This window comes from Camellia sinensis, chromosome 2, assembly GCF_055761805.1.
Source record: "Camellia sinensis isolate YWXY chromosome 2, ASM5576180v1, whole genome shotgun sequence".
Classification (NCBI taxonomy): domain Eukaryota; kingdom Viridiplantae; phylum Streptophyta; class Magnoliopsida; order Ericales; family Theaceae; genus Camellia; species Camellia sinensis.
Window position 1 is genome coordinate 148,625,584 of NC_138962.1, and position 11,917 is coordinate 148,637,500.

The 11,917-nt window shown below is 33.0% G+C and overlaps 1 long non-coding RNA gene across 2 annotated transcripts; it reads left to right on the forward strand.

Moving 5' to 3' along the window:
* Positions 1-884: 884 nt before the first annotated feature.
* Positions 885-11,917, forward strand: LOC114270685 (uncharacterized). 2 transcript variants are annotated; one of them, XR_014361787.1, is made up of 5 exons: positions 892-8,225; positions 8,470-8,542; positions 9,219-9,552; positions 9,659-9,763; positions 11,688-11,917. It is a non-coding gene; the product is annotated as an uncharacterized LOC114270685 (long non-coding RNA). The 2 variants fall into 2 exon arrangements; XR_014361786.1 differs by having other exon boundaries at positions 885-8,225; positions 8,470-9,552.

The following is an 11,917-nucleotide window of genomic DNA, read 5'->3' on the forward strand; positions in this document are numbered from 1 at the left end:
TGTCCAAATCCATCTTAGACTGTGAACCAATTATATTCTACAAGAACTAGTGATCTGATCTTTCGTGTGTAAACTGTACCGTACTAGTGATTTGATCTGATCTTCATAGAATAAAAGACACACATGCAGAACATTAGACAAATAATATAATGCAAATATTACTCATAATGATTCTCATTAAAACTGAAATAACTGATATTATTAAACCCAAATACTAAATCCTATTACACAAAAACATGAATTTTAGTATATTTTTCTAACAATCTCCCACTTTGACTCAAAGCCATGATGCCATGAATCTCATTCTCATTCGCTCTACATGACTATCAAAAGTCTTGGCCGGTAAGCTCTTTGTAAAAGGATCTACTAGGTTGTTTTCGATGCAATCTTGGTCACCACTACATCACCTCGCTGAACAATTTCTCGTATAAGATGATACTTATGCTCGATGTGTTTTCCCTTCTTGTGGGCCCTAAGTTCCTTCAAGTTAGCAACGACACCACTATAATCACAATAAAGTGTAATAGCTACTTGTACCGAAGGTAAGAGTGTGCATGGATCCGCCTAACCCTATCCACCTGCCTAACCCGAGGCATATACAAACGGTTTCAAATAGTCTTACGGTCGGTTATGGTTTGAAAACTTTGAAATTTTCGATTCATAGTTCGGGAACAGTTCTAGATTTATTGGATTCGTCGAAACCAACCGACTGACTATTCTTAGATTAAAATATTATTTTTTTTTGTTTAGCTTTATCATTTGGTTTTTTTGAGAGACTACATTCATGTTTCCAATTACACTGATGTTTTCAATTATTTAATTAGTCTCAAATATCAATGTGAGAGACAAATGGTCTCACCGTTCTCTAGAATAATCTTTACATGATTTTTCATACTGACTCTCTCTCTCTCTCTCTCTCTATTGTCTTTGTCTCCCACTCATTCTCTTTCCATCTTTCATAACTCATTTTATCTTTACTTATTATCTCTCCATTTTTCTTACTCGTTCTCTCTTTACCTATGAGATACATCTTCCTCACACTTTCTTTCATCTCTCCAAAAATGTTTGTCTCTTTCTTTTCTCATTCTCTCATCTCATCCTCTCTTAGATCAAATAATAAACCCTTTATCTCATTTGTTTGATCTTCCTCTTTAATGGTGGTAGACAATCGCAGAGTTGTTATGGTATTAGACTGATGTCGATCCATCCATGGCGATGACGGTGATGAGCAGCAGCAGTGGTGATGAGTAGTAGCGGTGGTGGCAGAGATGAGTTGATTTTGTTCATGTTTTCTCTAATTTTTCCTTTCACTCTATTTTCTCTTATAGATTTGTGATTTGATTTTGTTAAACTCAACATGTATTGTATGATTATGAGTTTGAGATTTGTTTTTTAAACTTTCAATCTTTTTCACCCCATTTTTCTTGCTACTCGTCAAAATTGACTGAACCAACCAAGAAATCAAATAGTTTTGGTCAGTCGATTTTGAAAAATAGATCGATCAAAAATGAATGAATGAGTTTGAAACCTGATAGTATCGGTTCGGTGGATGGATTGGGGATGAACCCGAGCCAAACTGACCCGTGTACAACCTTAACTGAAGGTATCACTCCTATATGCGTTAGGAAGTTTCTAGGCTAAACAACCTCTTTGGTTGCTTTAAAAGCTGCCACATATTTGGCCTCCATAGTAGAATCAGCTATACATGACTGCTTGACGCTCCTCCAATGTATGGCTCTACCTCCCAAATTAAACACATATCTCGAGGTAGTCTTTCTAGAATCCTTATCTAATTAGAAATCTGAGTCTGTGTATTCTAACGGTATTAGACTATCTGCTTGGTAAACTAACATATAATCCCTAGTCTTTTTAGGTACTTGAGTATATATTTTACTGTAGCGCAATGCTCTTGCCCTTAGTTAGATTGATATCTGTTAGTACATAACATAACATACATGAGGCTTCCCACCGCTAAGGAATAAGGAACCGCATTCATTCTCTCCATCTCTTCAGATGTCTTGGGACACTGATCCTTGGATAGAGTGATTCCATGCCTAAAAAGGAGAAATCCTTTTTTGGAATCCTGCATTCTAAATCTGGCAAGAATAGTATCGATATAAGTGGTTTGTGATAAACCCAACATCCTTTGCTTGCGATATTGCAAAAGCTTGATCCCAAGGATGTGACTAGCCTCCCAAGTCCTTCATATCAAACTGTTCAAATAACCAAACCTTGACTGAAGGTAATACCCCAACATCGTTTCTGATGAGCAGTACTAAAAACACCACCACGTTTCCGTCACACTTCTTGTACACACAAAACTCATTCGGACTTTGATTAAAACCAAATGACTTGATAACCTTATCAAAATGAATGTTCTAAGACCTAGATGTCTGCTTAAGCCCATAAATGGACTTCTTAAGCTTGTATAACAAATGCTCTTGACTCATTTTTGTGAAGCCTTTTGGTTGCATCATATAGATACACTCGTCAAAATTCTCATTAAGGAATGTCATCTTGGCATCCATTTGCCAAATTTCATAATTGAAATGAACTGCAACGAATAGGAGAATCCGAATAGACTTTAACATAGCTACTGGTGAAAAAGTCTCCTCATAATTGATCCCTTATACGCTTGTACCTTTTTGTCTGCTTCTCTCTTCTTCTTATAGATCCACTTACATCTAATGAGTTTTATCCCTTCGGGTGGTTCTACAAGATCTTAGACCTGAATAGAGTAGATAGACTCTTCATAGCTTTTTGCCAAAGTTCTACATCGTTATCCTAGAGTGCGTTATTGTAGTTACAAGGTTCAATATGTAGTTCATCAAGGATTCTATCATAAGATTCTTTCAAGAACATATATTGATCAGGTTGATGAACAAAGGGTAGACCGATCAAAGATAGTAGACCAGACTAGTAAAAGCCCATTCTTGGACCTTGCTATTTCCTAATGGCGGTCAACGCCTTGACCAAGCTACAATAGAAGATGGTCAAACAAAACTAGGATGAGAAGGGCTGCGTAATGTTAGCATGGTGGCGCACCATGAAAGCTTGGCACGACGTTGCACGTTGCTCAGCTAGATCAGTGGCAGGTAGAGTAAAGTTAGCTCGTCTAATTGCGTTGACCGAGCAAAAAAGTTGTGCCATCTCACTTGATTTGCAGTGAGGAGGGTGTTAAAAAATAAGTATTATCATTTAGGAATGTGATTTTTAGGAGGACTCTACAAAAGAGAGTTAAAATCCTACTAGGATTGTGTCATGTGGAATTTACAAAAACTCAAACCCAACCCTAATCTCAAGTATTGCAATTCTTACTCCCGAATTCATAGAGCTTTTACATCCTTAGTTTATTTGCTGACTTAGGCATCAGAGGGGTTTCCGATACATATCCGCCAATCAGCTTACATTTGTGATTTCAGGTGTTACGACGATGTTTAGAGGAGCGCAAGCGCAAGTTTGATCAACAAGATTATACGAGTGAATATTATTTTGTGCTTGTACAAAAACACATAAAAATAAATTTAAGTTACATCTACTCTTAAGATAGAAGAAATAACAAGAAAATCTATTTTCAGAAACCTTGTTATCATTCATAACATAATCACAAAATATGATTCGCAACATAAGAATTTTTTAGATGATTGTTAGAACTAGTTTTACTACATATAAGAACACACTTGCAAGATATATATATATATATATATATATATACATGCATATATTTTATATTAATAAGAAATTTGAATGTCTACATTAGGTAACAAATTATATATACATACCTAAATGGTCTATTTATAATACAACAAATTAATCCTTGAAGTACAATTCACCTAGTTTAAAAATCAGGATAAAATCGTACATTAAAAAAAATTAAATTAAATATTATAATTTAATGGGAAAATCGGTTTAAGGTCCCTATCCAACTTTTAATAATGGATTGGGTCCACAATGTGTTCTTTTGTAGCCTAAGGTCCCTCAATATTATTTTAGAGTGTAAAATACCTGTCTTACCCTTGTTTATAATATACGTTGTTTTGAATTTGGCAGCTAAAGATCATATTGATATTTTGTGGGAGATTACGTGAGGATGAACTTGACGATTCAGATTTTTGTGGAGATTTTCTAGGGTTTTTGTAGGTGTTGAAATCCTGTTCGTTGTTTGTAGGTGTTGAAATCCCGTACGAGTTGAAATCATGTTCGTTGTTTGTAGGTATTGATTAATTATGTAGGAGTTGAAATCTGGTTCATTGTGTTTGATTTGATTTCATGTGGAGTTGAATTAGATAAGCTTTCAATTTTTGATTTGATTTGATCGTGTATGTGTTGAATTAGGTTTTTGTTTTTAGTTTTGATCAATGTGAGAGAGACGAACTCAGTGTTGTTATTTTTGATTTTTGAAGTTAATTTTTCATTGTCTGTTATTGATGAATTTTCGATGGAGTTGATTTTGATTTTTGGAGTTGCTTTTTCATTCTCTGTCAACATGGTTATGAGTTGCTTTTTGGTGCTCTGTTTTTCTGCGTTTTTGTGCTCTGTTTTTTGTTCACTTTGCATTTTTTGTGTAGTGCAGAGAAAATTGCAGGTTTGTTACTATAATTGAACCCAAATCACAGAGAAAATTGTAAGCTTGTAGTGCAGTGAAAATCACAGAGAAAATTGTAAGTAGGCAGAGAAATTTACAGACGTAGCAATAGAGTAGTAAGTGTTTTGTTTTTTTTTTTTTAAATTTTTTGAATTGAATGTTTTGTGAACATAACAGACCTTCTCTGTGATTTTTTTATGTGCTTGTGTTTAATATATTTTTGTCTCTTGATGTTAATGTGTTTTTGTTTTTGTTATATTGAAAGTGAATATAAGTTCACAAATTTCTCTGGACTTTTCTTTGTAGTCCAGAGAAAATCATATGATTGTATTACAAATGATAAGTATTACAAATTTCTCTGGACTTATATGTTGTGTTTTTATGTGTTTTTATATGTTTGCACTTTTCAAAGTTTTCTGATATGTTTTTTTTGCACTTTTCTTTTTTTTTTTGCTCTATTCATGTTTCTGGACTTTTCTTTGTAGTATAGAGAAAATCATAGGTTTGTTATTATAATCCAATGAAAATGACAGAGAAAATATTAAGCTTGTAGTTGAGTGAAAATCACCCTTGAAGTTGGTGTCTTGATCTTGATGCTTATTACTTCTTCAACTTGGACTTGTTTTTTTTGTGGTGTTCTGGTGCTGCTACTGCGTTTTGATCTAAGATCATAAGACGCAGACACAGAGACTTTTGGTTTCTTTTTCGGGGTTTCTGGGGTTGTGCTGCTTCTGCGCTTTGCCATTTCTATAGAATGAAAACATAAACATTAAATCCCAGAGAAAATTACAAGGTAGCAATGATTACACAACAGAGAAAATTACAAGGTAGCAACATAAACATGACAGAGAAAATTACACAACAGAGAAATTTTGAGGAAATGGAGCATTGAACAAAATAAATATGCCAGAGAAAATTAGACACAAGACATAAACATAATGTGGCCAGAGAAAATTATAAATGCTGTCAGAGAAAATTAGACACACAAGTAAGAAAAGTAATTTGGCCAGAGAAAATTATAAATGCCAGACAAAATTAGCCACACCAATAGAGTAGTAAGCCACATATAATTTGCTTGAGAAAATAATGAAGAAACATAAACATGCCAGATAAAATTATACAATAGAGAAACACAAATGTAGCAAGCTAGAGAAATTTACAAAAACAAGAACACAAGAAGCTTCAATAAGAAGCCCCAAATACACAGAAAGCAGTTCAATTTTGACAGTTGGAAGGAAAGCAACCCATCATCAGTTGAAAGCAAAGAAATTCTAGACTTCCAAAGAATTTTTCTGGATTCAACCCAGAGAAAATTCAAATTTCTCTGGTCCAGAATTTCTCTGGAACGATAAAACTCTGATTTGATCAATTTGTCATTGGTTTTGCTGCTGCTGATTCAATCACAATTTCCTGCACAAACAAATTAATAGTTCTCCTATGAGTTTGTGATAGATTTTCTTTAAACTTAATGGTATGAATTTCTCTGGGTTGAATCCAGAGAAAATTCAAATTTCTCTGGATCACTTTAAGCCTTCCTCTACTGCTACCTCTTCCTCAAGCTTCTTTTTCCAATATTCTTCAAGTAGGGGTCCAAATATTGTTTTTCCAGAAACAACTCCAATTCTACTAAACCCAAAAAATCAAAAGACGTTATATTCAACACTCAGAGAAATTTTGAACCTGAAGATGTTATATTCAACACTGGATATATATATATATATATATGTGCTGACATTGTATATATATATATATATGTGTATGTATCATATATATATATATATATATATATGTTTGCAACCATAGATAAGATAACTAAGAGTGACTGTTTGATTATGGTTGCAAATGGTCTTAATTGATTAATTATCATATATATACTAGTCAAGACAGTAAGCAACAGATTGTATATATATATATATATGTATGTATCATATATATATATATATATACATCTATCAACTCCACTCTACTCTGTTTGTTTACCCAGAAAATCAAATTTGCCAAACTTAATGCTTTTGTTTTACTGAATTTGTTTTCGTACTCGCCGGAAAATACCCAACACCAGTACCAGCATCACAAAGGAGAATATCCAGTAGACAGGTCAAAAAAATCAACTCATCTGAAGATGAACAGACGTAGGGTATTTTGGTCCAAGAAATTGATAAAATGCGCGGGTATTTTGGTTAGGGACCTGAGGCAGTATTACATTTTTTAATGTCTTTTATGCAGAAAATTGTTATTATTAGGGAGCTTAAAAAAAAAACCTCTAATTTAATCTGATTCAAATTACTTTGCGATTTTTTTATAAAAAAAAAAAATCAACCATAATTCTCTGCATCACTTTTTTTTTTAAATAGTGTATATTTACACTAAAAAAAAAAATACAAATTAGTGGTTTCTATACCAATTTTAATAATGAAAATTAGAGAAATACTCTGAAGTGCATTGCACATCGTATGCAACTTTAACACAATTATGTAAGTTTTTATGAGAATTTATGTTCAATTTACATATTTTTGTAATATTATTTATGTAATTTTATAAAAATTTATGTAATTTTGTGTTACAATTACATATGGTGTGCACGGGAGAGATTTTTTTTTTTTTTTTATCCAATTGGCAAGAGAAAATCGTGTGACACACAGTTACTGCCACTACTAGAAAATTGGCTTTTTGCGACTATTTTTTTGCGACTGCTTGTTTGACCGTCGCAAAAGAAAAAAAAGCTCCAATTTATATTTAACCTTTATTTTTCCTATTTTCTTTATTTATTTGCTTTTGCCCTAGCTTGGCTCGCTCAACCTCTCTCTCTCTCGCTCTCGCTCACCGGTATGAATCTCTCTATCTCTCTTGATCTCAATCGATTGATCTCTCAATCTCTCAATCTCGATCTCTCAATCTCTCACCCTCTCTCGATCTCTCAATCTCTCTTTGTATCTGCGTACACGTTGTCTACTCTCTCTCTGCAATTTGCGCGATTCATTGCAGAGAAACCCTATCTCTGCCATGGAAAAGTTCTCTCGAAGCACTCGAATGCAGCAGAGTAAGCTCACCTCTCATGCGTTTCATCTACCTCAAAATTTACCTACATTACGCGCGTGCACGCGCGCGCGCACACACACAAAGACTATCTTTGAGCTTCATTGTGTACATAGTGTCCTATCAATGCATAATTACATGAATGCTTATATACATATATATATGTATTCAGCATTGCAATGCAAATCTGTCCTCGGTTCTGTTTTTGCTTCTTTGTTTTTTACCTCTGTTTTGGTTCTTTGATCCATAAATTGCTCGATTTGTTCTAATTTTTTGTTCTTTTTTCAATGTTTTTCGTGTTTATTGGTTGATTAGTTGGTTTGAGAAAATCATCGTAAAACTTTGTGGCTATTGCTAGTGGTGATGCCTCTGAGGCCTTTATACAAGCATTACAAGAGAAGGTTTTTTTGTTGATATTCTCATCTCATTAGAAGCAATATTCAAAATGTAGCTCTTTAATTTTTATAAGTAATGGGCCTTACAGCTAATCTTTGTCACACTTTGTTGTTTAAAATTGTCCATGGACCAGAAAATACACAATTGGAATAGGTTGTCTGCCATGGCTGTTGAACAGATTGTAATGACAGAGTGATCCATTCTACAGGTTAGAATTTTTTTTGCTAGACTTTGTTAATATGTTTAGTAATTTTCATGTTTTTTTTTTTGGTTCTCTACTGACAGTTATACTTGTTAATGAGCTAAGAAATTTCAAAAATTATAAGGTAGCTCACATTTATATCCATAGACATAGGAATATTAATTTTTATTGAAACTTTCATCTTTGATGAATTTTATTTTATTTATTCTGTTTACGTAAACAACTTACATCTGTTGTCATTCTTTTGAAGGTATCATATGAGTGGGGCCGAAACTCATGGTGGAAGCCTTCCATGAACCAAAGAATAAAAAAAAGAGTTCAAGGTTTGTACATTTAGTCCCAGATTTCATCTTACCCTTCTGTATACGAAGGTGGCTTGGTTGGATTTTGAACATCTGAAGAACTAATAAGAGCCAAGATGAGAGTAATGAATATGGTGCTTAATACTTAGATGGTATGGAACCAAACAAGTCTCTATCAGTCTCAGTCTTATAAATTTTCATGATTATAAATTTTGTCTCCATTTCGAAAATTAGCATTAACATGTGTTTCTCTCTTTATATATATACGTCTATGTGTTTCCCTATGACTTATGCTCATTGATTAACATTGAAATGGTAACTGATAAAATTAATGGTAACTGATAATATTTATTCTACTTATAACATTGAAATGTTTTATTCCCATCATTTTCCTTTATTATCTTTTTAGTGTTCAGTTAATAATCTCTCTCCAATTGCTTCGATATTACGAAGCAAATCATGTGTTTAATTTATTCCTTGTAGCACTTTAAAATGTTACTAATTAATTTTATAAAGTATAGCAATCAAAAGTGGAAGCCACAATATTTGAAAATGATATACAAATTTTATTCCATAGAGAAATCTTTTCTGTTTGTGCTTTTCTTCCTTGAAATAATCCAAACTCTGTAACTCAAGTTCTGGTTCATATATTTGAATATTAGTCTTTGCGGTTTAACTCTTACTTTGACTCCTTCAGGCTCCACTACTTCCACCGAGTAAATGGAATTAGGACTCCCTACATTTGTCAATTGCCTTTTAATCACCTTCTCAACTTCCCGGGCTTGAACATTACTAAAATCGAAGGATAATTGAGGCTAAAACTCTTGTTCTCCAACAAAGTCTCATGCTGGTCATCTGTCACTTGAGAAGTGCCATCATGCTGGTCATCTGTCTCTAATTTCAATTGATGTATGTGCTAACATCTTTTTTGTGCTTTGGCCACATGTGATAGATTGTTGTTGTCAATCTTTTTTGAAACTGCTTATGTTATCAGACTGCACCGTGTTGCAAGGCTTACACCCTCCCAACCTGTGAGTTTTTCCTTTGATAACAATTTCATAGGGATTTTCAGATTTGTGGTTTGTGAACTTAAAATATTGGTTCCTGAAAATTACATCTTGTTTTGTACTGGTATAGGTCTTTACGTTTACTCATCCAGAGTCTTAATTACAAGAAGCAATCAGGGATATATGAAGCTTCAGTTTGAGATGCCCAATGACACTAGATCAGCCTTGGTTCATGGTATGTGGTTGCCTAAGACTTATCACTGTTTTAAACTAATCTGCATGTGAATAGTTTATTAAATCAAAATATCCATGTCACCTAGAGAATTGTGGGAAACTTGAATTAGTTTCATTCCTACATGTGTAGTGCTTGATTGAAATGTTAGAATACTTGAAATGTTGGAATACTGGAATTAGGAACATGGGATGACATTGGTGTTGTCAAAATTACCAGCAATGGCGAATTATAAGGCGAATGGTGAGTTTTTTTTCCAAGAATTTTGATTATTTTTCAGTTTGTTGGATTATATCACCCAAAAGGCATGCTCACTTTTGTTGTGATTTTCTTTCTTTTCTATTATATGGTTGCATTTGGATGAGTAGATTTGAAATGAAGGGATTTGAGATTGAATTTAATAAAATGAAGGAAGATTAACTATTAAAGGTAGATTGATAATTGCAAAGTGGGGAATTGTGTAGAGATTTGAGAGATGCCTTTTGTTAAGATTATTGTATAAGTAGAATTATTGATGAAAGGATTTCAAATAACTATGTTTAACCAGTTATTTCAAATTCATTTTTGAAATCTAGATCTAAAAGTATTACATTAGTTAAAGATTTTTTTTTCTTATGTCAAATCCATTTGTTTCAGAGAATTCATCATACCCCAAAATTTACAGTTATAAGTCATACAGAATGTGTTATTTGCTTTTATTTAGATCGGTGATCTAAATTTATGTATTATCACTACGCTAAGATTGACTGAGGGTTAAGTGAATTGTGGAAGATGGTTCACACCTTTAGTGCAAATGTGGAGTTGTTTTCTTCTTCTGGTTGAGTTGTTCACTTGTATGATTTTTCTTTCTTTCTTTCTTTTCTGTTTTTAATTTCCTATGTAGATTATCACTTAACCCTACAAAAAATTAATTACAGACGTTGAACTTTGTGATTGGATTTGGATTTATTCAGTCTCTGGTTAAAGCTAATCACATTTTTTGGTTTCACTGGATTGCTTAATACATGCTCACAGCCTCACATCCAAGACCATAATGGTTTTGATCGATTATCTTCATTTGATTGTGAAATGAAAAATGAGATCAACAATTAAATATTCAGATATTTATCTTCAATTACTTTTTACATATTCACCACATAAGATTGTTATAAATATATGATACATATTTATATGGTATTGATTTGAGCCAAAAGGCCAAGAAAAGTATATATATAGAACAGATTTCTTATTTAACCCAAAACATGTATAAAAGATGCGAGCTGAACCGTCTGCAAATGAAGTGAAGGCATGATTTTCTTCTTCTTCCTTTTTTTGTTTGATGATTGTTGTTGGACTAGCACAGTTGAATGCCAATGTTTGGTTACAAACTTATAAGATGGTGACCTTATGACTTGTTAATGGCCTAATTGATTCTTTCAGGTTCGGGATCTTGATTTTTCATTCCTACATGTGTAGTGCTTGATTGAAATGTTAGAATACTTGAAATGTTGGAATACTGGAATTAGGAACATGGGATGACATTGGTGTTGTAAAAAATAATGAATCAGATCTCACTGAGATGAATTTCTTGAGGAGTGGTGTGTGAGGATCAATTTAGCAGTTTAAGATGTTCATTATAATATGCTTAGCGTTTGGTGATTAAAAAATATACCGATGTTAATATTATTGCTGTAGAATAACATACACAAGAATCTTGCATTCAAGATAAAAATTGGTAGTCATTTTATAGGTATATATATAGTGTTTGAAATTGTAAAGTTGTGTTCTGGCTGTCTATTTTGATTTTCATAATTTCTTTGCAATGTTTTCATCATTTCTTTGCAATTGCTGCCTTTTCTTTGCTCTGCTAGGCTTTATCTAAAGAAATTTCTAGAAATTTGATACTCTGTGTTTTGATCTATTCCCCTTCATAATGTGTATTGATCAGGTGCAAGCTTGGATTTGAGGAACATATATCTCCATTGCAACAAATTGGAACTCGACCGATACCTTGTACAGTGGTGAACACCAACATTGTAGATTTTGTTTTACTAGCTTTCTATCTGGATTGTATTTTTTTCATAAAAGAACTTTTCCCAAGTTTTTAGTTGTAATAACTTTCATATATGGCTCCAATTTTAAGGCTCAAATGGAATGCCTGATTAAATTACAATATTA